Here is a 27,767-nt window from a genome sequence, read left to right as displayed (position 1 = left end):
TGATTACTGATTATGTAATTTGGAACAGAGATTTGCAGGGCAGAATTTTCATTTTGCACATATATCTCCTAGCCACCGGCATATCATCAATAAATGTTTCATGACTGAACATATAGGACAAAGATACCAATTGGGAACCTGTGTAACCTTTAGCCTCATCCTTGACCTTAGCAGGGCTCAGCTGGATCCTGTACACTGAGGAGGTGTGTGCTCTGACATGAGTTTGCTCTACTGGGATTTGAATAGAGGTAGTAAAATGATTAAGTTTCACCATGTATAACCCCAAGTTATAAAAATTCCATCTCATTTGGCCTATGAAGGCTTAACAAATTGCCCCTCCTGGTCCTGCCTGCCAGCCCCACTCCCTGTCACTTACATTCTCCTCCTGCAACATCTTTCCCAACCTTAGCCAAGGAGCAGAACACTTCGAATAATGGAATGCAGGACTCAGTGGGAGCAAGAATCATAAAACAGAACCCCAGGGCAAGCTCTTAGGATAGATTTTATCAGCCTGATTCTGGAGAGAACTGTGGTGAAAGCCAACAACTGCCCCCAAGGCAACATGCCTGTTATTTCACAGAGAGTTAACCTTACTAGTTAGAGAGCTCCTCACTGAGGACAAATCCATTCTAGACAGGGGGCCTGGGTTTCACCTACAATCTTAGCAAAGGTTTCTTCAGAGTCAACACTTGGTGACCCTTTCCTATGGCTGAATAAATGAATACATAATAAATGAATGGAGGACACTAAGAATCAAACTGGAAGAACAAGGATACAATAGTCATTTCAAAGAGGCCAGTTCAAGATGCAAATTTTCAAAGGATTTAATTGAAAACTGGTAGCAGGGATTTTGCATGCCTTAACCACATGCAGGGTCTAAAAGCACCAAAGTGTGGAGACTGGTGGATCTTTCCCTGGAGAGAATATGCAATGATTTCTACCATTCCTACTCAGCCTCATGAGAGGGGTTTACAGGAGTGCTTGGAAAGATTGGATGGGTGTCTGATCCACGCTCAGAAAATCTAAAAGGCAAGAGAGAAACTGACCTATGCTTCAAGGATGAAAATAAAGGAGAGGTTGCTACTGTACTTTGATCAGCCTGAATGTTGGAGACTATCTAGCCATAAATGTGTGCTTCCTATGGGCCACAAGTGGACAACTCACAACAGAGAGTTGTAAGGTGTCGCAGATTCTCTGAAACCCAGTGGATTAGGAGGAGAGCAGAGCAAAGCTGAGTGCCTGATGGAGAAGCAACACACCAAAAGCAGCACATTACTTTCTCTCGGAACTGTAGAAGATGTCTCCAATGATGGCCCAGAAGCAGCAAGGAGAGAAGAGCAATTGTCAAAGGCCCCCTCTTCTGGCCTGCTTGGGCTGCCACAGCAATGCACAGTAGTTGGTAGCCGGAATAACAGAAATGTATTTCTCTGAGTTCTGTAGGCTGGGAGTCCAAGGTCAAGGTGTAGGTGGGTTGGGTCCATTCTGAGGCCTCTCCCCTGAGCTTTCAGATGGCTATCTTCTCTCCTTATTTTCACCAGGCCTTTCGCTGCCTCTGTCTATGTCCTCATGTCTTCTTATGAAGATGACAGTCGCATTGTGTGAGGGCTGACCCATAGAACCTTATTTTACCTCACTATTCTATAAAGGCATTTCTAGTTATAGCCATATTCTGAGATACTGGGGGCACACAGTTTAGCCTATAACACCTCCAGAAAGATTTCAAGAGCAAGATTTAGCTTCAAACACATGTTACACACTATCTAGCTATAGTACTAGTCAACTAAGAACTTTCGGTCCTACCCTCGCACCCAATTATACCAGAAAATGATTCCTAGAGGGTCACAAAGCTTGACAAGCAAATGGCAGGGCTTTTGCAAGCCTTACCCACATTCGGGGTAGCAGGGTGAAGTATAGAAAGTAAGAAAAGGGGAAGTCATTTAACTTTAAATATCTTTGTGGTTTTTTGTTTGTTTATTTGTTTGTTTGGACTTTTTTTGTTTGTTTTGTTTTTTGGGGTTTTTTTGTTTTGTTTTGTTTTTTGTTTTTTTTTGTACCATGGATTGAACCCAGGGGCACTGAACCACTGAGCAATATTCCAAGTCCTTTTTATATTTTATTTAAAGATAGAGTCTCACTAAGTTGCTTAGGGCCTCGCTAAATTGCTAAGGTTGGCTTTACACTTGTGATCCTCCTGCCTCAGCCTCCAACCCACTGGGATTACAGGCATGTGCCAGTGTGCCTGGTCATTATTTGCAATTGGACATTCTGGACTAAAGATATATAGTTTAGTGGTAGAGTACCTGATTAGTATGTTCAAGGCCCTGAGTTCAATCCCTAGCATGGGAAGAATGAACTAATGAACAAAAAAAAAAAAAAAAAAGAAAGAAAGAGAAAGATAGGTAGATAGATAGTTGGGGCTGGAATTGTAGCTCAGTGGGTAGAAGACTTGATCAGTATATGCAAGATCCTGGGGTTGATTTCCAGAACAGTAAAAAGGAGGAAGGGGAGAAACTGGACATTTAACCTAAGAATTGAGAGTATCTAACAATTGAAATTCACTGTGAAACTTTTATTTTTAATTAAGAATGATCAGAAAAGTCATAGATTTCATCCAGAGGCAAGAAGTATACTAACTGTACATTCAGACATTGGGACACAAAGTAAAGCAGCTTTGTGATGACATCTTGTCAATCTTACAAATTCACCACACCAAACACTTATGAAGAGTGAATTTTAAAAAAAGCAAACTTCGGGGCTGGGGATGTGGCTCAAGCGGTAGCACGCTCGCCTGGCATGCGTGCGGCCCGGGTTCGATCCTCAGCACCACATACAAACAAAGATGTTGTGTCTGCCGAGAACTAAAAAATAAATATTAAAAATTCTCTCTCTCTCTCTCTCTCTCTCTCTCTCTCTCTCTCTCTCTCTCTCTCTCTCCTCTCTCACTCTCTCTTTAAAAAAAAAAAAAAAAAAAGCAAACTTCACTGAGTATTAATTAAGGGCTGGGTGTTTTCATATGTGCTTTTGTGTGAATTAACTAAGGTGCAGGTTTGTTAAAAGATTACCCAAATAATAAAGAAGTTAAGAAATGTTTGAGTTAATGAATATGCTAATTACTTTGATTTGTTTACACATTGTGCACACATATCAAAATATCACAGTGTGCCATAGAAATATGTACAATTAGTGTGTCAATTAAAAATTTTAATTAAAAAATTTTAAAGGCATTAGGAAAAAAATGACATCAATAGTTTCGTTTTGGCAATGGATCCTTTCTAAGATGCTTTAATATCTCACAGTTTTTCAAAGAAAACAAACGAGTACATTCTTTTTAAACCATAAATGTCATTCAGCTATTACATCACAATAATCAAGCAGTAAAACTCTTCTGAAAACATTAATCTCCCTGTATTCACAACCTGCCTTTATTCAGGGGATGACATTTCTCTTGAGAACCAAATATATCGTTCTTCTTTGAGAATAAAGCCTGCCATCAACTAGGACTGATCTTGGTTCCTGAGTTAGCCGGGGCCAGAGGCACTGATACAAAATTGGACAGGGCTCTGGCAACATTACTATCTGGTCTGTCAAATCTGCTCCTCACGTGCTCCAATGAGCTTAGCAAAGAGAAGTCCTAAGGTTACCTCCTGCCCTAAATCCATCTAATTGAAAAACTATTGACTTAATCAAAACCACAACTTATAGAATACAAACATTATTCTGGACTAAGAAACTCTCAGTGATTAACCCATACACTGAGGTTATCATATAGATGATCTCTAAAATGTCATGTCTGGTCAATATTCATCTTTTGATGTTCCATATCACTTTCTAAAGACACCATTGTGCTCACCTCTCAAGAGAAAAACTGCCTTGCCCATAGCTAGGGATCAACCTCAAACAGCCAGGTATAGGAAGTCGTCTGTACCTAGGTGTGGGTAAACCGCTTGGGGGGCTATCGTCCCAAGACCTGGCCTTGAATTTCACCCATCTTGAAATCAAAAAGAACCTATCAAGTACAGGTCCAATCCTTAAGCATTACTGGTGAAAATGCAAAAACAATATAGCCATTGTGGAAAGTTTGTCAGTTTCTCAAAAAGTTAAATCAAAATTTACCATACGCATTCCTATGTATCTAGCCAGGAGAAATGAAAACACACATCCACGGAAGGCTTGTACATGGGTGTTTATAGAAACAGTATTCAAATTGTGAAAGAGTGAAACAACTGAAACATATCCTAGGTAAACAAACTGTGGCATTTCCACATAATGGAATACTTTCCAGCAATAAAAAGGAATGAAATACCAATCCATGGTGAGCATGGATAAAGCTCAAAAGCATTATGTTAAGTACAGTCAGACTAAAGACCACATATTATATGATTCCATTTCCACCACATGTCTAGAAAAGGCAAATTTATAGAGACAAAAGGGATTAGTGGTTGTCTAGGGCTGGGGATGGATGGTAACAGGAAGTGGCATGAGGAATCTCTCTAGGATGAGGGAAATGTTTTAAAACTAGATTGTGGGGATGGCTGCACAACTCTGTCAATTTATTAGAAATCATGAAATGATACACTAAAATTGGTGTTTAAATTGTAGCAGGATGTAAGTGAAGGTGTTTCTTAAAAGATGAAATGCAAGCTGGTGAGGTGGTACACGCCTGTAATTCTAGCTACTTGAGAGGCTGAGGCAGGAGGATCACAAGTTCAAGGCATTGCATGTATTTAATGCAAAAAAGTAAAAAGGAGGTCCATGTGCAAAGTGTTTGGTTATGAAAACTATCTTTAGAGTGAGAAAATAGGCTCTACTCATGGTTATATTTAACCCCTGATTTTACTCCAGGCAGATTTTATTGCCAAAAGTTGACTTTCTGTATATTTCATTGGCTCTTTGACTCAGTTTCAAAATACGGACAACTTGGACTCTTCATAGTCTGGAATGTGGAAAATGTCATTTACAATGATCACAGTGGTTCCATGTGGGGTGCTAAATCTCTTTACCCAGTTATCCAGTGTCTTGAATACTCTTCAGAATAAGGGACATATAAATAAGTTGACAGCTTCTATGAGTACGGATGTCTCCAGGATAGGAGAAAGGGAGCGCATGGAGAACCCTAAATGATTTCTACTGTTCCAACTGTCACATCTGGACATATTTTGAGCCCTGGGGGTTCAAACATGGATGTTTCTCATCTGAAGCCCAACAAGGAGGGGGTGCATGCTCCCTTACAGGCAGGCCTCTTCCTTCCCTTTAGCATATACTGCCCCTGTATGCTGTGATCATGCGTCTGACATTGGGTTTGCTTGGCAGAGCCCAGCCTTCTTTCTCTTCTCTCCCCACCCACCCAGGTCATTCTGGCAGTGGCTGCTCCATAGAAATGGGAAAGTATCATCAAGACTTTTCAGAGAGACTTGGGATTCTTGGCATTGGGGTCAGGGGAGTGGAAACTTTCCTCTTTAATGAAGAAGCTGAAAAATGTGAGCCTGGCAGCTTCCAGGACCCAGTTCTAGGCTGTGCAGAAAGCCGGCTTAAGACACGAAGGGAAGAGCAGGGGAGGGGGCTGCTTCCAGTGATCCTGGAGGCCCTGCTAGTTCTGTCACTGGCAATGTAAGAATACTGACGGATGCTTTGGTGCCTTCTCACCCACTCAGTCATGCTTAGTCTATCATCTCAGACAGTGAAAAAGAGCTTCCAGTTGTAGTATGTGTGCAGTCTGTGCAGCCCATCTCTGAAGTCAGTAGCTAAATTTACTTCATGAACCTACAGAAGTGAAATATATACTCTCTGGAAACTAAACGAAATTAACACAATGAGCTGTCCTGCAATGTCCCCTCAGAACCAGTGTTAGGGAGGGCATTCACTTGTTTAGTCACTAGCTGCTCCCTAACCTGTTTTGATCTGCTCTGTGTCCTTGCACCTGAATTCCACCTTCAAAGTGTTCTGTTCATTCTCCACTATGACTGAGGTACAGTCTCCACAGAAGACCTTGCCAGCAGCCCAAGCATGGGTCTTCTGGCCTATTCCATTCTGAGAGTAAGTTCTCTCTGGCTCTTCTACAGAGACCAGGCCAACAGTGAAAATAATCACAGTCAACTGGAAATGAATAGGTTAGACTATTTAAAAAATTTTTACAAAATAAAAAGTCACTGTCACAGCTGGGTCCAATGGAACTAGTGTTGGGGTTTGGGAGATGGGGTGGACCCCAGCCCCTCTGCTTCCAAGGGACTTGGATCTATAAAGATGAGGGGGTTTGAAGGAGAAAAATAAGGAAGCTGTTTCTGTTTCTGAAGCCAAACAGAGGAAACCTTTAAAATAGGAAGGAACAAGGAGAGAGAAACACTGAGTTGGCTTCCCTGGGAGTCGGAGAGGCTGGGGGGATGTAGTGTTCAAGGTCCAGTGATATTCCTCTGAGCAGGTATCCTTGAATAGCGTAAAGATATGATATGCAAATATAGTCAGTCACCCTAATTTATTCTGAACAAGAAACCTAGAAGAGAAGCCTAACACAGTGTCTCAAACACCAAGGCATCACTGCCCAGGGGCTAGGCCAGCCTGGATTTGCCACATGACTACCCTGGCAGTGCAAATGGAAAAGCCTTTCAGATCTTTTTCCATTAGAACCACCAGGTATTTATTCCATGCCTGTGACATGGGGGGCCTAGAACACCTGCCTGGTGAAGATACACCTCTCTTCACTGCATTTGAAACACTAGACCTTCTCTCATTCCATTTCCAACCATGTTCTGTGTTTAGGCATAAAAATCAAACAGCATTAATATAAAGGATGGATAATGCTTCCATCAGTGTAACAAAGATTTAGTATGCTCCAGTTCCCCACACATCTGCAAGCCTACATACCTTGTACTTGATGCTACGAGGTTTTACATAGAAAGACCTCATGGATATTCAAAAACTTGCAATTTAAGAGTAAAGATAAGAATCCTATACTACTTTACTCATGTCATATGCATTGAATATCAACTATGAGCCAAGCACCTACACAACTGATGTAGAAATGTGGATTGCATACAATCTTTTGCCTACAAAATCAGTCTTGCTGTGAAAAAAAGTCCATGTGGCTTAATGCACTGGCACAAAGGCAAAGATTCAGATTTCTACACCAAAAGCTCAAATGCCTATTATACCATGTACCATCAGTTTTTGATGAAGTTATTGTGTTTCTGTACAAAAAAAGGATTGAAGCCAAGAGCAAAACACCAGTTCATCAGATAAAGGCATAGAGAAACTTAATTGAACACCCATTTGTAGAGGGCATTCTAGATACCAGATAGTTCTGTAGTTATAGGAATTAAATGAAGTCATATTACTCAGTTAGACCAGTGCTGTCCAATACTACAGCCATTAGCCATTTGTGGCCACTGAGCATTTGGAATCTTTTTTTGCTGGCACTGGGGATGGAACCCATGGTCTCATACATGCCAGCCAAGCATTCTACCACTAAGCTGCACCTCTAGCTAGCTACTGAGCATTAAAGTGTGACCAGCACAAAACGAAAATACACAATGAATTTCAAAGATTTACTAGGAAAAAAAATTCCAGCTATGTCTCTAATAAGTTTGGTATTGATTATGTGTTGAAGTGATAATATTTTGGCTATGATACATAAAATGAAGTAATAAATTAAGTTCATCTTTTTTTCTTACTGTGGCTACCAAAATATTTTAAATTACCTATGTAGCCTCTATTAGTGATTTGCATCTCTAATAGTGATAATTTAGATTTTCCCTACAAAGATAGCAGCAGTATCTTACTAACAAGACAGGATAAAAATTAAGCAGAAAATGTTTATGCTACCAGCTTCAATTCATTTATTACCATAAGATCATAAGATTCATTTATTACCATAAGATCAGGTTCAGTAAATATTGCAAGTTAGTGATGAAACCATCAGTGATTGAAAGTTGTAGTTTAAAAGGTACACAGTCTCATGCAAAAGAAAGAAAAAATAACCAAAAGTTTTACTGCACTCAGGATAGAGACCCAATCTACATGAACTCAACTGTTACCTAATTATATACTATTCAGAAAACAGGTTTATATTTTTCTCTATAACTGTTGAACACTTTTCCAAAGGAGGCAAAAGGGTATTTAACTTCACACTAAGTACTACCATCTTCAATTTAGCTGAGATTTTGCTGTTGTATTTAGATTATGATTGAAGCAAGACTAGTTCTGTGAGGAACCTGTTAATGCAATTTGGAACAAGACTGGTCATTACCAAAGGAACTGCATCTTTACAATGTCCACATTACAAAGTGACATAATAATAGAAGGACTAACAGGAAGACTAAAATAGAGAAACACAGTTGCTAACTACAATGTGTTAACAATAATACATGAGGCCACCTCCTTTTATTGATACAGATTATAATCATTTTGACCAACAAAGCTACAATTCTTTAAAAGCAGGTTGAAAGAGAAATAGATAGCATTATCAGTGACAATAAAAGCCACAAATAGGTGTCATTTATTTAGAATGCTTTGAAATTTATTTTATTTTATCTTGCATAATTTTATTTTTTAATTTTGTTAGAAACAAGTAATATCTCCTCTAATATAATCACTTTGGAAATACTGTTGTTATTGTTATTATTATTATTATTATTATTATTCCCAGGTTCCATATTAATAAATTACAGCATAGAAAGTTTCTTGCTTACAAATGGAAGGTATCTAGATTTAACTGAGGCTTAATTTTTGAGCCCAAAATAACACTGGGGTATGTATTAGACAACTAATAATAAAGAAAAGTTTGATCAACAGATCAACATTTTAGTATTAATAAACAAAGAAAAAACTCAGTTGCCTTTAAAGTTGGAAGCGTCCTCAGAATTGCTTCTAGCACATAGAGTCTGAAAGGACCAATTTGCAAAAGGTATTCCCCCTGCCAGCTGTTGGCCCTCACTACCATCCCCTGCCTCATCTGAAGGAGCATAGCTTCTTTACTTCTTTGTTCTTCTCATATGTGGAGCATATGCTTAACAAATAATTTTATTAAACTTAACCAGTCAAATTCTTTTCCATGGTTTTCCTAATGACACCAAGATTGTATCAGAGAAAATACAAAGATAACTAATTATAGACAAATGAAGTGACTACTTTTATATTCAACTGAGCTCACAAAGCACAGGTTGGAGTGAGGGTTTTCATGTTTTAGCAGCAATTTGGAAAAAGCAGAATGTCTGATACTTACTTCCCTATATTAGGACATTTTTGTTCCTTAAGAAATTATGCAAACATCTCTCTCTCTCTCTCTTTGAGCTATTAAAAAATGAAACACTGCAATTATTCAGGATAATGAAAAGCACCAATATTAAAGTAAAGTCCTTTAAAAGCCACCCAAGAAGACAGGAATGGGGCAGGGGAGTAAAGGTGATACTTGCTCTGGAAGCCACACAAAAGCACCCACAGCCGGCAGGCAGCCACCTAGGCCTGAAGCAGATAGCAACAGGGTAGGGTGAGCTGCTCTTTCTGATTCTCTTGCCAGGGTGCATATAAACACCCATTTTTACTGTCATGGGAATCAAACACCCTTTGTTCCAGGGGGTATGCACTTAAAGTAATCAGGAGTGCTTTTAAAGGAGAGAAGGAAAGCAAGCTTCTTGCCAAACAAGGCACAAATGGTAGCACAGCTGCCAGTCCATCAGCAAAAAGATGGGCTTGGGATGGACATCGCTGGAGGAAGCACTGCACTCCGCCTGCCTCTCTGGCTTTTAGAGACTAGAAGAAAAGCAATAGAAAAAGTAAATAAAGGCACTCCCAACATTGTAATAACGTTGTACAGTAGAGAAAGAATCTAATTACCTAGGAATTCATCAAGAGTGCCAAGTGGACATACACATATAGATAAATGTAGAACAAGCTTTTTTTTTTTTTTTTTTCATGGTGCTGGGAATTGAACCCAGGGCCTTGTGCATGGGAGGCAGGAACTCTACCAACTGAGCTATATCCCCAGCGAACATAGATAAATGTCACCGTGAAGTTTCCCTTAAGAATGAGAGAAGGGAGGAAGAGGAGAAGGAAGGCAGGCAGGCAGCCAGCCAGGCAGTCTGGCTCCAAGAAATCTGGATGGTAGGCAAATGGATATCGGTTATCCTTTTTAGGCCTGTATTTTCAATATTCTTTTTCCAATTAGAAAGAACTCACAGAGAAGAAATATGACTTTTCTTCCTCAAGAGAAAAGTGTTATCAGCCCCAAATAAAAGCTAAGGATTTTTTACTTTAAAACGAAGACCCATTTTTTACTTTAAACGAAGAGCATCAGAAGAGCATCGGAAACAACTTCTACCCATGATGCATGTGGACTCAGTCTGGAAAGAGTTGCTTGGAGAGAGAAGGGGTCCTCCTCACACAGTTCATGAAGGATTCTGGCATCTGTTTGTGACTGGCTCCTATCTCATCTTTTCCTTGTGGCTGCCTTTCATGGGGAAGAAAGAAAATGCAGCCCATGATCCTTTTGGCTCACACATGGCCGCATCCTCCAAGTGGCTGGGAGGAGGTGGCTTCTCTCAGCACCACAAGTCAGTACTCCTCATTTCTGAAAAACGCTCCATCACTAACATGTTGACTTTCACGGGAGATGTTCAAATTACTTGAACGTACTTGTCAAATTAAGCAGCTCCATGCAGAATCTGCTAACTCACTGACAAAGCTTGACAATAGATTTGTCTATGAGGTTGTTACTCAGCAGATGCTGAGGGTGGGGGATTCCATAAATTCCTTCACCTTCATGCTGCTGCTGTATGCCATTGGCCTCATCCGAGGCTCCCAATTTCCACCCTATTCTTCAAAGTGAACTGTCCAAGTCTAAACAAGTCTTCTTCATCTGTAACAATTACAATTAGCTATGTTAGGATTCCCAAGGTCACAGGGACACGTAAAAGTACAGTGTTGAGGAGCCCAGTGTTGTAAGCAGCCAGAACCCAGGTCATGTCTAGCCCTGCCTCTTTCCATCTCTTTCCAAGGGGTCATTTTTCACTTCTCTGGGCATCCTCTGTTGTTTATATCCTCACCACCCCATTCCAACCACCAATACAGTCTACCTTGTACTGTTAGCAGATTGTGAACATGTTTTACCCTGTTTAAAAATCTAAGCCCACGAGGGCAAGTTTGCCATTCATCCAGGGATCTCCAAACATTTGATTAGCCCATCAACATGTACCACTCGTGGGAAATCTAACAGTGAGTAAGACTAGCCCTGACTAGCAAAGTGCCTGCCACAGAGAAGGTGTTCAAGTCAATTAAACCGACTTGTTGAAAGAGCTTCCGTTGGGCAACCTCTGTTGTATGCCAGGCAGCATCTTTTGGGGTGTCATTATTTTTTTTTTTTACTTCAATGGGTTAAGCTTGTCACCTGTACATGAACAGAAGTTCTGGAAGTGTCTGACATCAGCAGTGCCTTCTTCCAGCATCTGCTACTTCACAAAAGGATGTTTTGCTCTGCAAGAACAGATATTCTACTGAGGTTCAGCTCTCCAACTAGGGAATGTGGCCTATCTTTTCCTGGGCTCCACTGGCCCTCATCAGTTGGGAGACCAAGATGAGAAAGGAGAAATAGGGAGTGAGTTGGGATATTTCCACACTGGGCTGAACACTGAAAGGCCTAACCTGTGAGCCAAGGAGAGCTGTCAGGTGCAGCCTAGGGTATTTCCATTCCTTCCTACAATAAAGCTAGGAAGCTACTGCTGCTATTTGGGGAAAGGCCCAACTCCAGACCAAGAGATATATTAGTCTTGGGCAAGAGCAAGAAGCTCAAGGCCCATCCTTTGAATTCTCCACATTTCTATGAAACAGTCATACCACAGAGCCACTTTTTATTACTTCTCATAGTATTTTATTGCATCCAGTAGAAATAGCTACTAAAAATGCTCAACATTATAGACTGGTTGGTATAACAACCAGTGACTTGTTTTCCAATTGAGGGACTAAAACTGAAAATTACTGCTTTTTACTCAAATATGTCAGGTCATCCAGCTGTCCTGGGAGACAGTAGCACATGACAGAAAACAGATCCCTCTAAATCATAATTCTTTACCCTTCAGAGGTGGCTACTAAAGGAAACAGGAGAAACACACAAAGTTTTCAGGTACATTCAACAGATCTCAGGTTCTTTATCTAAATATCCCAAAGAGGGCCAGAAATTGCCTTAAGGCACAGAGTCCCAAGAACTTTTTGAAACTGATAAAAATTATGAACATATAGCATCATCTGAAATAAGCAAATTTCTCCCAGGGGAAAACAGCCCAGAAACTGCATCTGAATTGCAAAAACTGTCCACCTATGACTTAAAAAATATTTCAGATTCATTGCTACATGATTGTGCTTCATTTGCAAAATATATTCCCCTTGAAGAGAAATACCTTACTTGTCTCCCCTACCCCCATGAAAAATAAAGAGTTATTGGGCCACGTATCCCCACTGGTGAGCTCTGCCACGGCTTTCTGGCTGAGGGTCTACCGCTTTAGCCAGCAAAGCAACTGGTCAGGGACAGTGAAAGTGAAAAGAGGCAGAAGCAAGCTGTTGCTGCTTTTAATTTTAGAATTATTTAGCTCTTTACAAAGAAAGAAAAAGCATTCTAGATATTCTAGAACATTCTAGAAATCATGAAGAAAAAACAAAAAAAGACTTCTTTTATCAATAGCAATACCCAATGGGGATAAGAAAATTAGGCTGAGTTTTAAAAAGCCAATAAACAAATATATTATTGCAATATAATACATGATTGTGAGGGAAAATGATATAGTACATAATGAATAGCTTATTTTGGGTTACTTGGTAATAAACATTAGTGTTCACAAAGTATAAATTAAGAAAAATATATGAAAAGAAAAGGAGTCCTTGCATTTCTTCTTCTGAACAGTGAGTTTCTTGGACTACAACCAACTTTTCTTACATTTGGGATCTACTTATTTAGAATCAAGGAAGAGTCCTTTATAATTTCCAGTGAATGTCATTTTTAGTGAATGTCCAGAAAGGACTAGACAAGATCACAGATAAGATTAGAGGAGTAGATGAGGTGATATTTAAAAACAAATAACAATAAACAGCTAGTGAAACAGACAAAACAATGTACAAACTTCCCCCAACTAGTGGACATGGAGGGGAGGTGTTTCTTTCACATCTTCTGAGCTTCAACTTGCATTTTGCTGCTGACTCTCTGTACTCCTCTACCTTCTGATTGTTGTTTATATCCTCAAGACTAGATGACTCTATGTCTGATAGCCACCATCTGGGGGTTAGTGACCTCTGGAACACTTACGTATATCTACTTCAGTAAGCTAATAACTATGACAGATACTGTACTGGACACATAGAATATAGAGTTAAAGAATGAGGTACACTTCCTTCAATTAAGTAGAAGAATGCTCTGTTTGTAAATACATGGCTAAGTCTGCAAAATTACTTTTTTAAAATGCCAACTGAATTTACTGGCATCCATCAGTGAGTATGATGTTCAAGACTAGATTAGATTTTGTTCATTGTAGATGGCTGGACTTAGGAAACAGGAGATACCTATACTTTCCAATGCAAGGGTAACTATAAACCAAGAGAAGGAATCCTTTTGATTATGCTGCACTTCACTAATAAATCATATAATTCTATACATACAGTTTTCAGATTTAGAATCAAGGAAGCCTATCTTGATCCATAATATTCTGATTTCTTTCACTGTCATTGTATTTCAGAAGATAAAATAGATGTACTCTAGTGAATTTTAATGAAGAGGCACTCTTCTTATTTAAAACATATTTTTGAAAAATAATATAGCTAACCAAAGTAATCTAAGTTCTTTGAATTTAAAATTGATCAATTTCACTTTTTCATTCAACAGATAGCCAAGAGACCCTAAATTACCCTAGGTATTTATTGAGGAATTAAATAATACATACAGCTGGGCCTAGACCTTATTACTCAGTAGGTGTATCTGTATAGATAACGGGAAGAAACATCAATAGGTATACCTATGTAGCTAATCGGAAGAAAATCTAGTCTCATTTCCTTATCACCCACTTAAAACATACCCAAGAGGCTTTGGTATATTTAGCTTTGTTTTGTCAAGTCTTATACTCATCATGCAAAGTAAAGAAAATTCAGTTGGCTTTTACAAAACAATGCACAACACTGTGACAGTGAATGCTTTCTGTGCCATGAATTAAGGAATTTACAATGTGACAGTTCTTAAGAATATTTCTAGGTACTTACAACACATGGGTTGTTCCTAGATCTTCTAATTAAGGTCATTACCCTGTCTTTACTCCCAAGATACCATTAGAAATGAAGACACAGGCTGGGGTTGGGGTTCAGTGGTAGAGCACTCGCTTAGCATGCATGAGGCACTGGGTTCGATCCTCAGCACCACATAAAAATAAAATAAAGGTTATTGTGTCCACTTGCAACTAAAAAAACAATATTTTTAAAAATTAATGAAGACACAAAGTCAGGATAATGATGAATATACCCTATGACGATTCAGAGAAATATTCATTCATAGAAATCCAGTGTGGCTGCTATTTTTGGAGATGGTTGCTGGCCTGTTTGGACAGATGTTTTCTGTGGAACAGGGGGGTCAGCATCCCACCATTATGCACCCTCCATATAAACTACACTGGAAAGCTAGGTTATCGGGAAAAAGGAAGATGAGCATGCTACCAAGCACCATGTTATCATGTCTTTCTTTGAATTCAGGTTTAGAGAAAATGTTGGATTAAAAAAAAATCCATGGGATTTATTCATGGATTTAAACAGAGTAGTTTCTTAAAAACATGGTTTTTACCCTGTTAGAAGCTATAAATATGACATTTGGGGATCTCAGTTACAGCCATGAAACAACCAATATCATTAGGTAATTCTGATATATACTAAAAGAGAAATTTCAAGTTGAAAATCACAACAAAGAGTATTATATTCCTTTATTCATCAAATAATTGAGTACCTACTATGTGCTGACACTGTTCTAGCCACTAGGGATATATCAGTGAATGAGAGAGATAAAGTCTCTGCTATCATGGACTTTTATAATATGGAAAAGACCAGCAATGCTAACATAAATTATTTGGCAACGTGGATAAGTATCATAGAGGAAAACACAGAAGGAAGAGATATCAAAAAAATCCAGCAGGAAAAGAGATGTCTGATTAAACACCTCAGCGGGGGAGGGCACAGACATGTAGGTACTAGAGGAAGAGCTCTCTAGGCAGAGGGAACAGCAAATGTAAAGGCTCAGAGGATGGAATATGCCTGGCTGTTTGAAGATATAATAATGTGTGCCTTAAACTCCTTCCAGTTTAAGGGGTTACCATTGGGGCAAAATATATCCCTAACACAGCCACATTTTCATAAACTCTTAGGGCAGGAATGTGCCTTTGGAACTGCTTCCTCAACCCCTTACTCTCACCAAGGAAGAAATGAGGAAGAGGAGATTGAGTGAGTAATCCAAGAAGATACAACCAACAACTAGCTGAGAAAGGCTTTAGAACAAAGGATGCCAAACTCAGCACAATGGTTTTTGTCTTATGTTTTGACTTTTTAATGAAGAGGCACTCTTCTTATTTAAAACATATTTTTGAAAAATAAAATAATATAGCTAACCAATGTAAGCTAAGTTCTTTGAGTTTAAAATTGATCAATTTCACTTTTTCATTCAACAGATAGCCAAGAGACTGTAAATAACCCTAAATATTTGTTGGGGAATTAAATAATAAATGCAGCTGGGCCTAGACCTTATTATTCAGCAACTAACTATATAGGCATGAAACAGAGAAAATCTGTGCACAAAGGGACCTGTTTCAGGATGTGTATTGTACCACTGTTTGTTATTGTAACAGATTTCCCCTCAGCAGAAAAAGGTGCTTGTAACAGTGAAAAATTGGAAACTCCTAATTTTCTCTTGGCAAGGGAATGAGTAGACTATAATTTATTTGTACACTAGAATTCTCTATAGCAGCTAACACGAATAAAGATCTACATGTGCCTCAAAAAAACATAATGAGAAGTTTAAAAATGCAATGCTGTATGTATATGGAATCATGCCATTTATGTAAAATGCTAAACACAAACACATATATTCTGGGGGATATATAATACACAGAAGTACCAAGCGTGCTTGAGAACTGTATGTAGTAACTCTGTATTAGTGGTTCCTTGGAACTGGAGGAAGAGGAGGAGGGATGGGTAAAAAAAAAAAAAAAAAAACTGAGTTGCAGTTTATTTTATTGAGGGAGGGGGCATATTAAGCAACTCTTAAACCTAGGCAGTAAAACATGAATGCCTTGCTGTATTCTTTTTTTGATGTATGTTTGAAATATTTCAGATTTCTTTTTATTTCAGAAGAAAGGAAAAAACAAAAAGTTATGCACCACACTCCAAGGGAATTGCCCTTAACCTCCAAATCTCAGCTTCTTCACTTTTAAAGAATGGGAGCTGCCGGCGGTGGCGCATGCCTCTAATCCCAGAGGCTCCTGAGGCTGAGGAAGGAGGATCAAAAGTTCAAAGCCAGCTTCAGCAACTTATCAAGACCCTAAGCAACTTAGCAAGACCCTGTCTGAAAATAAAATATAAAAAAGGGCTAAAGACATTGCTCAGTGGTTAAGTGCCCCTGGGTTCTATCCCCTGTGCAAACAAACAAACATGGGGGCTGGTGTGCAAGAAGCTTGGGGTATAGCTCAGAGTATGTGCTTAGCATGCCTCAGGAACTGGGTTGATACCTAGCAACAAAAAATAGCAAAGAGGAATGGTAGGTGTACCTATCTCTAAGATGCATTGAGAAACAGCAGTCTGGAAACAGAATTTCATTGTAAGAGTACAGTACCAGTGGGTGGGGACATATCATATATATCATATAATATTCATTCTTCCATTGAATTTCCAGAGGCTCTGCATCCATTCTTCTTACTCAATTTCATAGATAAGAGTAAAAAAAATTTCAACTGGTTTTAACCACCACCACTACTCTCAAAAAGTCTTTATAAAAGGGATACGTGTTGTAGCTCTGTGATAGAGTGCTAGAATGTCCAAGGCCCTGGATTTGATCCCCAGCTTGGGGTAGGAAGGGCTATAAAACAAATTTAAGGAAGGTACTTAAAATGGAAAATGCTACAATAAATTCATTAATGAAGCATTTCAGTGAATACAGATTAAAGTCGTGTGACAGCCCATGCTCTCTTAAATCTCTTAAGCAAACACTGGTTAAAACATTAACAACTGGATACATTTCTTCCGTTAAAACCAATTGTCTTATAATACCAAGGAAGAAAACATCTTACCTGTTAGTTATCATTTAAAAAATATTATCGAATTATATTCATCAGTAATAAAACTCACAGCCACGCGAGTGAACAGGGCTGAGCAAGCCGCAGATAGAACTATCAAAATCCAGCCTCCCTGTGATTCAGTCTTTTCTCCAACTCAGTCAAACCAGGGAGGTGTGAGACTTCGCGCTAAAGAGCTTCTGCTAAGTCCTACTGAAAGACAAAACCAGCTTCTCTCTTTGCCTGGTCTTTTAGGCCTTAAGGTCACATTCCCCAGAGAGCAAGCTATTTTTTTTCCTCCCCATCGCAGGCAGTTCGGTACTCTACTCTCTGGGAAGGGAATCCCAGGCAAATCACCTGTGAGTCTACTGAGAAGGGAAGCCGCAGGTCCGAGCTGAGCGGCCTGGAATCCGCAGATTTGCCCCAATCAGCACTGCAAACAAAGTTGCGCCGAGCTGAGCTCCTTGGAAAAGAAAGGGAAGCCTGAACACACAGCCCCTACCCAGGCCTTCTTGTCGCACTGGGCTCCATTTATCTTAATCTCCCGTCTGTTGCCTCTTCAGGTTTTGAGGCCCCCTTTCTCCAGAAGGGGATATGAAGCCCAAAGGGGGTTAAGAAATGAACGCTGCAAACTGCAAAATCTAAACCGTGGACACAAACTGCCCAAGCCGGCAGCGAAAGGAAGATGAGTCAAAGATGCCGCCCTCCCGGGTCGGGGTCGCGGGAGATGGCGGGAGCCCCTCTGGCGGCTCCACATCCTCCTCTTTCCCAAAGTCCCAGCTACCGCGAGTCTGCCTCACTCCAGCATCCCTCCTCCCCGCCTCCTCGGATCCGCGGCGAGTATAGGGACAAGGGGGCCGTGGGCAGGGGGCTGTGGCAGGCTCGAAGTGGTCTCTTCTGCGCCCTTCGGCCAGCTGAGCCGCTCTCGGGAGTCAGAAAAAGAACAATAGCGGTCCCTGGGTCTCGCGGAGCCGCGGAGTCCCCAGCTCACACCTCCTTCCCAGCTCCTCCAAGTTCAGCGGGAAGGCGGGTCGAGCCCCAAAGCAGGGACCTGGGGGGAGCGGGACGCCGGGAAGGGCGACGCAGGTGGGCAGGGTGCTGACCCAGGGCGCACCCGGGTCTGGTCATTCATTCCCACCGGCTCCCTCCGCAGAACCCCGAGCTCGGCCCTGCCCCAGCCCGCCGGCGAGTCGCGGGGCGGGGCGGCAGGAGGAGGTGGACCCCCTTTTCCTAACTTGGCCGGTCCTCCCTCTCTCTCTCCCCAGATCCCCGCCACCCTCCTCTTCCCGGTGTCCCATCTGTCCTCCGCGGACAGTCGGCGGCGGGCGACGGACCGGGCGCTGCTGGCGGGACCCTAGCTGCCGCCCGCTAAGCCGCTAAGCCCGGGGCCGTCCGCCGCGCCTCGCCGCCTCCCTGGCCCCAGCTCCAGACACAAAGGAGGGGACCCCGCGGGCCCGGACCCCGCGCCGGGAGCCTCGCAACTCTCGGCGACGCGCACTCACCCCATCGAGGCGGCGGCTCCCGGGCCCTGCTGGCTGCGCCACCCCGCCCGCGGCTTCCCCAGGAAAACGCGGCCGCCGCGCTCGCTTCCTGTCGGCTTCCTGCGCCTCCGTCCCTCCTCCTTCCCGCTGCGGGGGTCAGTGGGCGCCGCGGCTCCCTGGCTGGGCCGGCGGGGCGGGGGCAGCGGCAGCACCACCACGTGGCCGCCGGGCGCCGGCCCCCGCCGACCTGGATCCAGGGGGAGCGAGAAGGGAGGTGCTAGCCATTCCCCTCCCCTTCAGCCCAGCGCGGCCCCAAATTCCGTGAGTCAGGTGACCCGGCCCGGCGCTCCGGTAGGGACCTACGGGGGTGCTCCCGGCCGGCGAGTCTCCGGCTGCGTTCCCGACCCCGCGCCCGCGCGCCCTGGACGTCCCTGGCCTGCCTTTAGTCTGTGCGGGGTCTGTGCGGATCGTGGGACCCTTCTCCGTGGATCCGTGTCATCATCTTAACCTGAAGTTCGTAGAGCCACCCCGGCTCCGACCCCTGGATTCGGATGAGATCCCAAATAGTGCTCGTTTCTGATCCACTTCTAAAGTCGTTTTTGATCGTGGAGGATGTTGAAAGTAACTGATCCAAGCCCCCTTCTAACCAGAATCGGGTCGGTTATATTTCCGAAAATGATTGAACAGAAAGTAAACTAAAATGTGTTCATTTTCTCAGGACTGAAGCAATTGGTTGGAGTCTGTCTCTGACACTCATCAGGTGGCAAGACAGAACTAACTACCAGCGTTAAGTAGTTCTTTGCTTAGGAGTTAAAAGGGAGACATCTACAGCTTGAACTGACTGGCCAGATGACCAGTGGGAACCGGCTAAGGGCTCAAGGCCCCAGACCCCTACAGCCTCTCTCCTTCAGCTCGCTAGGACCTGGACTTTGAACCCTGATGGAGTCCTCCAATAATTCCGAGGATTTCAAAGCTCCCCACCTACTCATCTAATTTGGCCCGGTCTTTCCATGCATTCTAGCCATGCTAACCAGCTAGGACTTACAAAGTTTTATTCACCAAAGCTCCACACTTCTGGTTAGTGCTGCATCCTTTACACAAGGAGAAAGCTTTCTAGAATAAATAAATGGTATGATACTTCCTGGGATCTACTGTAAATCATCTGCTTAAGAGGAAAAACAGCCATTCCAACAAAAAGTGAAATTCACCCTGACAGTTCAGTTTAAAATGTCTTTGGCCATATCTTAACTACTGTAGATCAGACTTTTATCTGCTCCTTCCCCTAGTCCCATCCCTCCAAGGGAACTGCCTGTCTTAGCTTTCATAGGTGAACTTGCCAAATAGGAAACAAAAGCTGCCTAACTAGCCGAGTGGTCTTCACTTCCTAAAGTCAAGAATCAAAGATCCTCAGGGAAGTGGTTAACCCCCAGTTTAAAGCAAGATTCATGCTCCTTTTCTTGTCTTTTACCCCTTTCTCTAATAAAAGCACACTCTAAAAGAAATGTGAACTAGCAAGTCATTTTTTCTTCTGTTGTTAAATGCTGACAATTTCAACAATATAATTCTTCCTCACAGTTCATGTTAATGAGGTACTGTACCCTACAGAACTGAGCACTGCTATATATGAGTTTTCTCCTTTGCTTTTAGCGTGTCAGTCTTGTTTAGGCAGAAGCAGATGGGAAGATAGGACTTGGTTCAGAGTAATCAAAGCTGCTTTGGAAATTTAACATGTAGGAACAGTTGACCAGTTGAAGGAGTTAAAATATTAAACCAAATTAAAAACGTAATTGCCTAAGGCAGGTTGATCAGCCTTTGATTTACAGAAACCCTGACCCTTATCTATTTATCTGTCCCAACCACCTCCAGAGAGTCTGTGTCAGCTCCCTGGCTCCCAGGGGAGGCTCCTGTGCTGTGCCCTTTAGTTGATAACGCCACCCTCCCACATCAGCAAGTCTAACCTGGGTGAGGGACTCTTGTGGAGGGAAGGACTCTTGCTTGTTGGTTGTGCCAAGCTCCTCTTGCAAATTACCCTTTTGGAAACTCTAAACAAACCTACTACTCTCCAGTCTGTACCTTCAGACAGCTGAAATTCTGCCTCCTGCAAGGGAATTATTTGTTAAGTGTAGGATTAAACATAGTTTTCTCATTGTTTTGTTTTGTTGTCCAGACCTTTTAGAAATACTAATTGGGTTCTGGATACATTGACTATGACCTCAGATGGAGACCAGATCCAGAGAAAAGATTTGAATGAAGGCAGCAAGAATAAAATGACCATGTATAAGCCGTGGTAAAAACCTTTCAGGGGAACAGCATGTTACATTCCTTTATCCAAAGTCTCTAACTGTGGTGCAATGTGTATTACAATGAATACTAAGACTTATTCCCCATGATGGTGCAATTAAGATGTGACAGATCTTTTAAGAGGTAGGTCTTAGTGAGATGTCTGTCTTTAGGTCCTAGGGTGCATGCCTTTGAAGGGCATAATGGACCCAGGTCTCTTTCTCTTTGCTTCCTGGCCATGAGGTGAGCAGTTTTGCTCTGCCACTTGCTCCTGCCATGATGTGCTGCCTCACAACAGGCCCAGAAGCAACAGGTCTAATTGATAATGAACTGGAACTTCTAAAAATGTTAGCTAAAATAAACCTTTTCTCTTTACAACTTATCTCAGGTATTTGGTAATAGTAAAAGGAAACTAATAATCAGGATTTCACTACACTTCTGGGTTGAGTTAGAAGCATCAAGATTGAGATAATGGTGAGCTATTGGATGCAGTCCAGAAAATGGAACAAAAACACAAATAACAGAATTAGAAGGTTGGAGGAAGATAACCTACACACACACACACACACACACACACACACACACACACACTCATAAGCACACCAAAAAAAATATAGAAAAAAAAACTTAATTTTTTTTTCCAGGGGATGTTTCAATAAGTAAAAACTAGCTCAGGAGAAATTGATAAAATAACTTCAGTATTGCTTTTCATAGTTTAGCTATACCATAGTAATAAAGCAGCCAGTAAACACTAATTAGCCCATGGGTTTTTTACTTGTCAGAAAGCCAGCAGAGATTTCTCCAAGGGTAGGTTACTATCCTTCCTATTGCAGTGAAGCTGTATACCTGCTCAGGAGATGAGGCTAAGATGTTTGACAATACATTCCAAAGCCCTGTCTCAGTGTTTTGCTTACAGAGTGTGACAGAGAAGCTAAGCACCTCAACCTTGGCATTACAGACCTGATGAGACCTTGAGATTCTCTGGCCTGTCATCACATAAATCCTCAGAGCCATGCTGTCTGGTGTGGTAGTCACAAACTACCTGTGGCCCCTGGGCATTTGAAAAGTTGCCAGTATGCATAGAGATGTGTTATAAATGCAAACTACGCCAGATTTCTAAGAGTTAGTAAGAATTTTTTAAAAGTAATACTTTTATATTATGTATAGAAATGGTAATAGTTTTTTTTAGTTGTAGTTGGACACAATGCCTTTATTTTATTTATTGTTATGTGGTGCTGAATATCAAACCTAGTGCCTCGCACATGCTAGGTGCACGCTCTACCACTGAGCCACAACCCCAGCCCCAGAAATTGTAATAGTTTTTATATTATTAACACTAATTTTACCTATTTCTTTTTACTTTAAAATGTGATTACTAGAAAATTAAAAACTTTTCAGTTTACATTATATTTCTATTTGGTAGCACTGATATAGAGGCTAATGTTAGTAACTATCACACATTTAGCATCTACTTTACACCAGGCACTTTTCTAAGTGATACATACATTAGCCATAGTAACCATGTACTTAATTGTCCAATCTGGGACACTTTACAGATTCTAAGCCAAGCCAAATACTAAGTAAGACAAAAGGCAAAAACCAGAACTGCCCGGAGTCACCCAAATGTTAGGTCACTTAATCTTTACATTAACCTGATGAATATTATTATCCCCTTTGGGCACTAATGGAGGGAACTGTGGCACAGAGAGAGTAAGTAACTTGCCCAAAGACACACAACTAGTAAGTGTCTGTGTTGGGGTTCAAACTAGGGCAGTCTGGTTCCAGAGCCTTTGTTCTTTTTTGTTGTTGTTGTTGTTTTTATTTTTATAATTTTTTATTTATTTATTTTTTTAGTTGTAGGTGGACACATTATCCTTACTCTATTTATATGTAGTGCTGAGGTTTGAACCCAGTGCCTCACACAAAGGCTCTGTGGGCTACCTCTCTGTTAGGAGGTAAATGCTCCACTGCTGAGCTACAAACCCAGCCCACAGAGCCTTTGTTCTTAACTGCTGCTTAGGAGTTAATTTGGATTGAGGACTAATAGGGGCAAAGTTTTTCTTGATCCACACAGCAACTTGGATGTTGTATTATTCTGACTTTACTGATGGATAAACCTAATTTCAAATAGATCCAAAAACTTGACCAAATCAGAGTACACCAAACACTGGAGGCAAGAATCATAGTTCGGCTCTCGGAGTGGTCCTCACCATACTCTATATTGCCATCTATCAGGCCATCTCTACTTACAAATGGCTCTTATTAATCTCATTACTTTTCCAACTTCTGGCAGGGAAGTAGATATGAGAGGACTAAACCTTGGTACAGGCAACTAAACATGAAAAACTAAAATATTGATGGTCTCTCCCTTCTTTGAAGAAACACTTTAAGATAATACAAATAGTCATCATGTTATTCAGTTGGTTGTTCCACTGGGAATGTCAGAAATTTCAGAAAATATTCTCCCAATCAAGCAGTGGAGGAAGGTGTTCTACAGAGATCATGAACATCAAAAATTCCATTAGTTAGCCTGGCACAGTGGCACATGCCTGTAATCACAGCAGCTTGGGGGGCTGAGGCAGAAGGATCGCAAGTTCAAAGCCAGCCTCAGCAAAAGCAAGGCCCTAAGCAACTCAGTGAGTCCCTATCTCTAAGTAAAATACAAAATAGGGCTGGGGATGTGGCTCAGTAGTCAAGTGCCCCTGAGTTCAGTCCCATATATTCCCACCACTCCCGCCCCTCCCTGCCCACCAAAAAAAAAAAATCCATTAGTTGATTATCAGAAGACCAAGAAGGGGCTTTCACTAATCTCCAGAATCAGAAGCAACAATGAGTACAGTAGGTGTGACTTTTCTTGCTTCTCCGGCAGTAGATTACTATGGTCTCAGCAGCCCATTAGAATCACTTCCTTAAAAAAGAAAAAAAAATCACTGAGCATTCCAGTCCTATGTCCCAGGATACTACTTACAGTGGTGTGTAGTGCGTCCAGGTACCAGTATTTTACACCCTCTCTGTCATCATGACACAGAGTCACTGTGTCACAGTCTGTCCCCATTGTAGTTGGAGTGTCTGGTGCTCAGGCTTGCAAGGAGGGTAAAATTAGGTAACCAGAGTAGCATGATTCTTGCAATGGCTTGCAGAAATTTGTGCTCCAGAAAGATTGCTTGAAAGAATGATTCTGAATTAAGTTGCTATTTTTTGTTGGTCTGGTATGTTTTCTGTTATGACATTCAACCTGAACTTCGAGAATCTTTTGTTTCTGTATTGAGATCAGTTTCTTCTTATGAGGCATTTTAATTCACGTTCCTTCCTTATCCTATTGATACACCCATAGTGAATCTGTGCACTATTTTTTCTGATGAGTTACTTTCAGTCTGTAATGGCTTCTTGTGTTTTTCAGTGGCTCCAGAGCCATTTGAGTATTATGGTTACTTTCCCATTTTTGTTTGCTATGACTTTGTCAGCAGAGGATTTGGAACCGATTACTTGTTCTTTTCAAAACTGATGTTTCTACTATGTCAGTGAACACATTTGAGGACATTTTCCATAGCAGATTGTTCCTGCTTAAGATATTTGACTGCACTACTATGGAGATATTTAATAAAATTGCACAAGTGCTTTGCTTTGTCTTATTACAAATTCCTACAACTACCAAACGGGCACCTCAGGCAGGTTTGTCACATTCAGGATGAGGATTCTTCTGAGTTAAATCTGTCATTCTTCCTTTGCCTTTCAAAAGAGTCCTATAGTTTCTTGCTCTAAACTTCCTGAGTTTTAGAATATGTAGATTAAGACCATGGAAATGTTACTGACTGTCTGTTCTGTGACATTCCAGAAGAGGAGAGACTGATGGAATTAGAGGAGCCAGTGAGATCTCCGTGAAACATTCCTTTCACAGAGCCAAGCTGGGAGAGGGAAGGTCCACAGAAACCAATGAGGCAGGAAGAGAGGCCATGGAGTCTCTTTTCCACTTCCTCCCATGGATTCCTGGAACTCCCCGGTACAAAAGCCAAGAAGACAAATTGCCTTCACAATAATAGGCCAGAAAAAGGAGGGAGGGAGGTTTCTGGTGTTAACCATATCGAGGTCACTGTTGGCCAACCAGAGGGGAGTTTGACGTTTTGAATTATGTAATAGGGAAGGGAAATGTAGTTCTTTGAAAGAACCAGAAAACAAAGCAAATTGGCACTGAATCAGGTTAGGAAACCTCTCACCCAAGACCCAGGGCTCAGGGGCAAAGAGAGGGAGGTGGAGATCTGAGAGGGTCTCATATTTGCTTTGTGGGCTTCTGGGAAATAGTTTAAAGCCTTTTTATTTAAGCTGTGCATCTTAGGAGGACTCCCAACATAATGTGCTCATATGAACAAGTATAACTTACGAGAACATTCCAAGTGTTCCTGCTGTCTCTGATTCTCCCTCCCTGACCCACCACACTGCCTTCTGCCCTGAGTTTGGACATTCTTTCTTGAATGTTTATTTCAAAGGGATGGAAGATGACTAGATGTTAGCAGGGCATTTGGGAGGAATTTTAGAACATCACGTGTGAGGCCAGTTCTGTGGAAGGGCAGTAAGAGAAGAGAGGATATCCAGGCAGGATCCTCCCACAGTGGCCTGGAGGGCAGGCTCCTCCACTCTGAAACTGCTGGGCATAACCATAGTTGAACTCTCATTTAATTTCTCTTTGTATTTAAACATGAAGTAAGATGAGAAATGAATTTAAAAAAAAAAAAAGCACACAAAGAAGAAATATTCTGCCATGCAGTAAATTTAAAATCTCATTAAGTGGTTTTCCCATTTAATAGCTATGTGTGTGGGGGCAGATTACTTAGTCTCTTTTGACCTTAGTTTCTTCATCTGCAAAATGGGATGACATTAATATGCACCTTGGGGTGCTTTGGAAAAGTAATTTATATGAAGCATTCCTTCTTTGCTTGGCACAGAGTAAGAATTAAATAGTACGGTTAATTATAAGTAATAGGGAGAAGCATAACAGGGTCATAAAATCTAGGGGGAGAAATAGTGGAATATAGGAAAATTAATTCAACTACAATTAAAAATGTCATAGGCCATAGTTTATAGGAGAGTATTTTGCCAAGTCTTGACCAGTATCTTTACTTACTGACTTTATTTATTGACTAATTTGTAAGGTACGGCCCTGCACTCACAAAGAAATAGGAGACATTCTTGGCCTCAAGGAGCACCTATCCTATTGAGAGAGATGGCATATAGACAATTATGGAGTGGGAGAGTAACATTCCACCCCAATATATTTTTTTGGAATACTGTGAGTTGGTTATTCAGAGAAACTGCAGACCTTGGCAAATGTAGGAATAATTCTGAAAGAATGACTTTGTTTAAGAAATGCATATCTATAAAGGAAATCTCTATTACTGACATAAATAGCCAGCAGACAGAAATGAACTTCTGTATCTGATATCCCTCTTTCTGCCTAAGGAAGTTCTTTTCTCAAGCGGAATAGATGAGGAACTCTGACACCTGGCCCAGACAGGTATTACCACAGGTGCTGTTACCTGGGAGACTTCATCTGCATAAGAAGATAATCCTTGCTCTCTGCTCCTCTTCCCCCAAACTTCCCTTGCATCACTTCTGTGGCTCCAAAAGTCCAAGCCCCTACCCCCTGGTTCAGCTCTATGTAGGCATCAACTGTCCAGCCTTCCTCTTCATCTCGAACTTTGTGTACAGCTTCCATGTTTCTGCATGATAATAAATTAATTATGTCTTCCCTTGTAAATCTGTCTATTGTCTATTGATAGAATAAATTTATTGAGCCTTCAAAGGCGGAAGAGTAACTGTAAAACTTCTCTACAATGGCTAAGGAGTCAACAAAAGAAGGCAACTAATGATTTCATGTTGTTCTCTAGGTCTTTAGCACTGTTTGTGTCTTTGCTAGGCCATATTATCTTGCCAGTCATGCCCTAGAAAATGTGAGGCATAACAAATATACACAACACCTCCTGTTCTGTATCTCCAGGATTGAGAACTATTATACCATGCAGCTTCTATGCTAGCCATGGGTGATTCAAACATTATTAGCATCCAAACTGGCTGCTTATAATGCAATAATAGTGGCTTGAATAAAATTGGGGTTTGTTTCCCTCATATTTTGAAAAGTTACTGTCTTTGGATCAGTGGCTCAGGGATGTCAGATCTGAGGTTTTTGCAATTCTCTAGATGTTTCCCCCCGTGGTTACCAAATGTGCAACAGCATGCCTGTGTTCCAAACAGGAAGACAGGGAAATGTAGACAGCCAGTGAAATGTGCCTTCTTCAGGAGATTTTTTTCTAAGAGCTCCACCCAATATCTTTGTTTAGTTGGGCAAATTATGTCATATGAACACACATATGAAAGGAAAGGAGGGAAATATTATTTGTATGTGTTACATATCATATAAAATCAAATTCTGTTATGAGGAAAATGGATACTAGTTTTTAATCTGCATCATAAAATGAAGGAGTCCAGGTATTATCAGCCCCAAATCAGGTACTCTATAGTGTCTGATTATTTTAAAGAAACTTAACAACAAGTACTAGAAGAGGCTTTCCTCTGATAGCCACTTGTCTGCCTGGAGTCTGGACCCCAAGGAAGAAAATAATTAACTCTAATTTTTTCCCCTGAATTTCTATGAACTAAACTCATATCATAGAAAGAAGGACTGAAGTCTGTAAACATACTAGGACAGATTTTTGTCACATACCATTGTCCTTTATTCTGGTCCCAC

The 27,767-nt window shown here is 41.2% G+C and overlaps 1 protein-coding gene across 5 annotated transcripts in view; it reads right to left on the bottom strand.

Moving 5' to 3' along the window:
* Positions 1-20,184, bottom strand: part of RAI14 (retinoic acid induced 14) — a 139,649-nt gene extending 119,465 nt beyond the window's left edge. Inside the window, exon 1 of one of the 5 annotated variants that reach the window (XM_081280640.1) lies at positions 18,770-20,184. The gene's annotated coding sequence lies outside the window, so the exon portion shown is untranslated. The remainder of the gene's footprint in view (positions 1-18,769) is intronic. The other 4 variants (XM_081280644.1, XM_081280641.1, XM_081280642.1 and 1 more) reach the window with 4 other exon arrangements.
* Between the last annotated feature and the right edge of the window lie 7,583 nt (positions 20,185-27,767).

Source organism: Spermophilus citellus (assembly GCF_964194105.1).
Source record: "Spermophilus citellus genome assembly, chromosome: 1".
NCBI classification, from domain to species: domain Eukaryota; kingdom Metazoa; phylum Chordata; class Mammalia; order Rodentia; family Sciuridae; genus Spermophilus; species Spermophilus citellus.
This window is presented reverse-complemented; position numbering and strand designations above follow the sequence as displayed.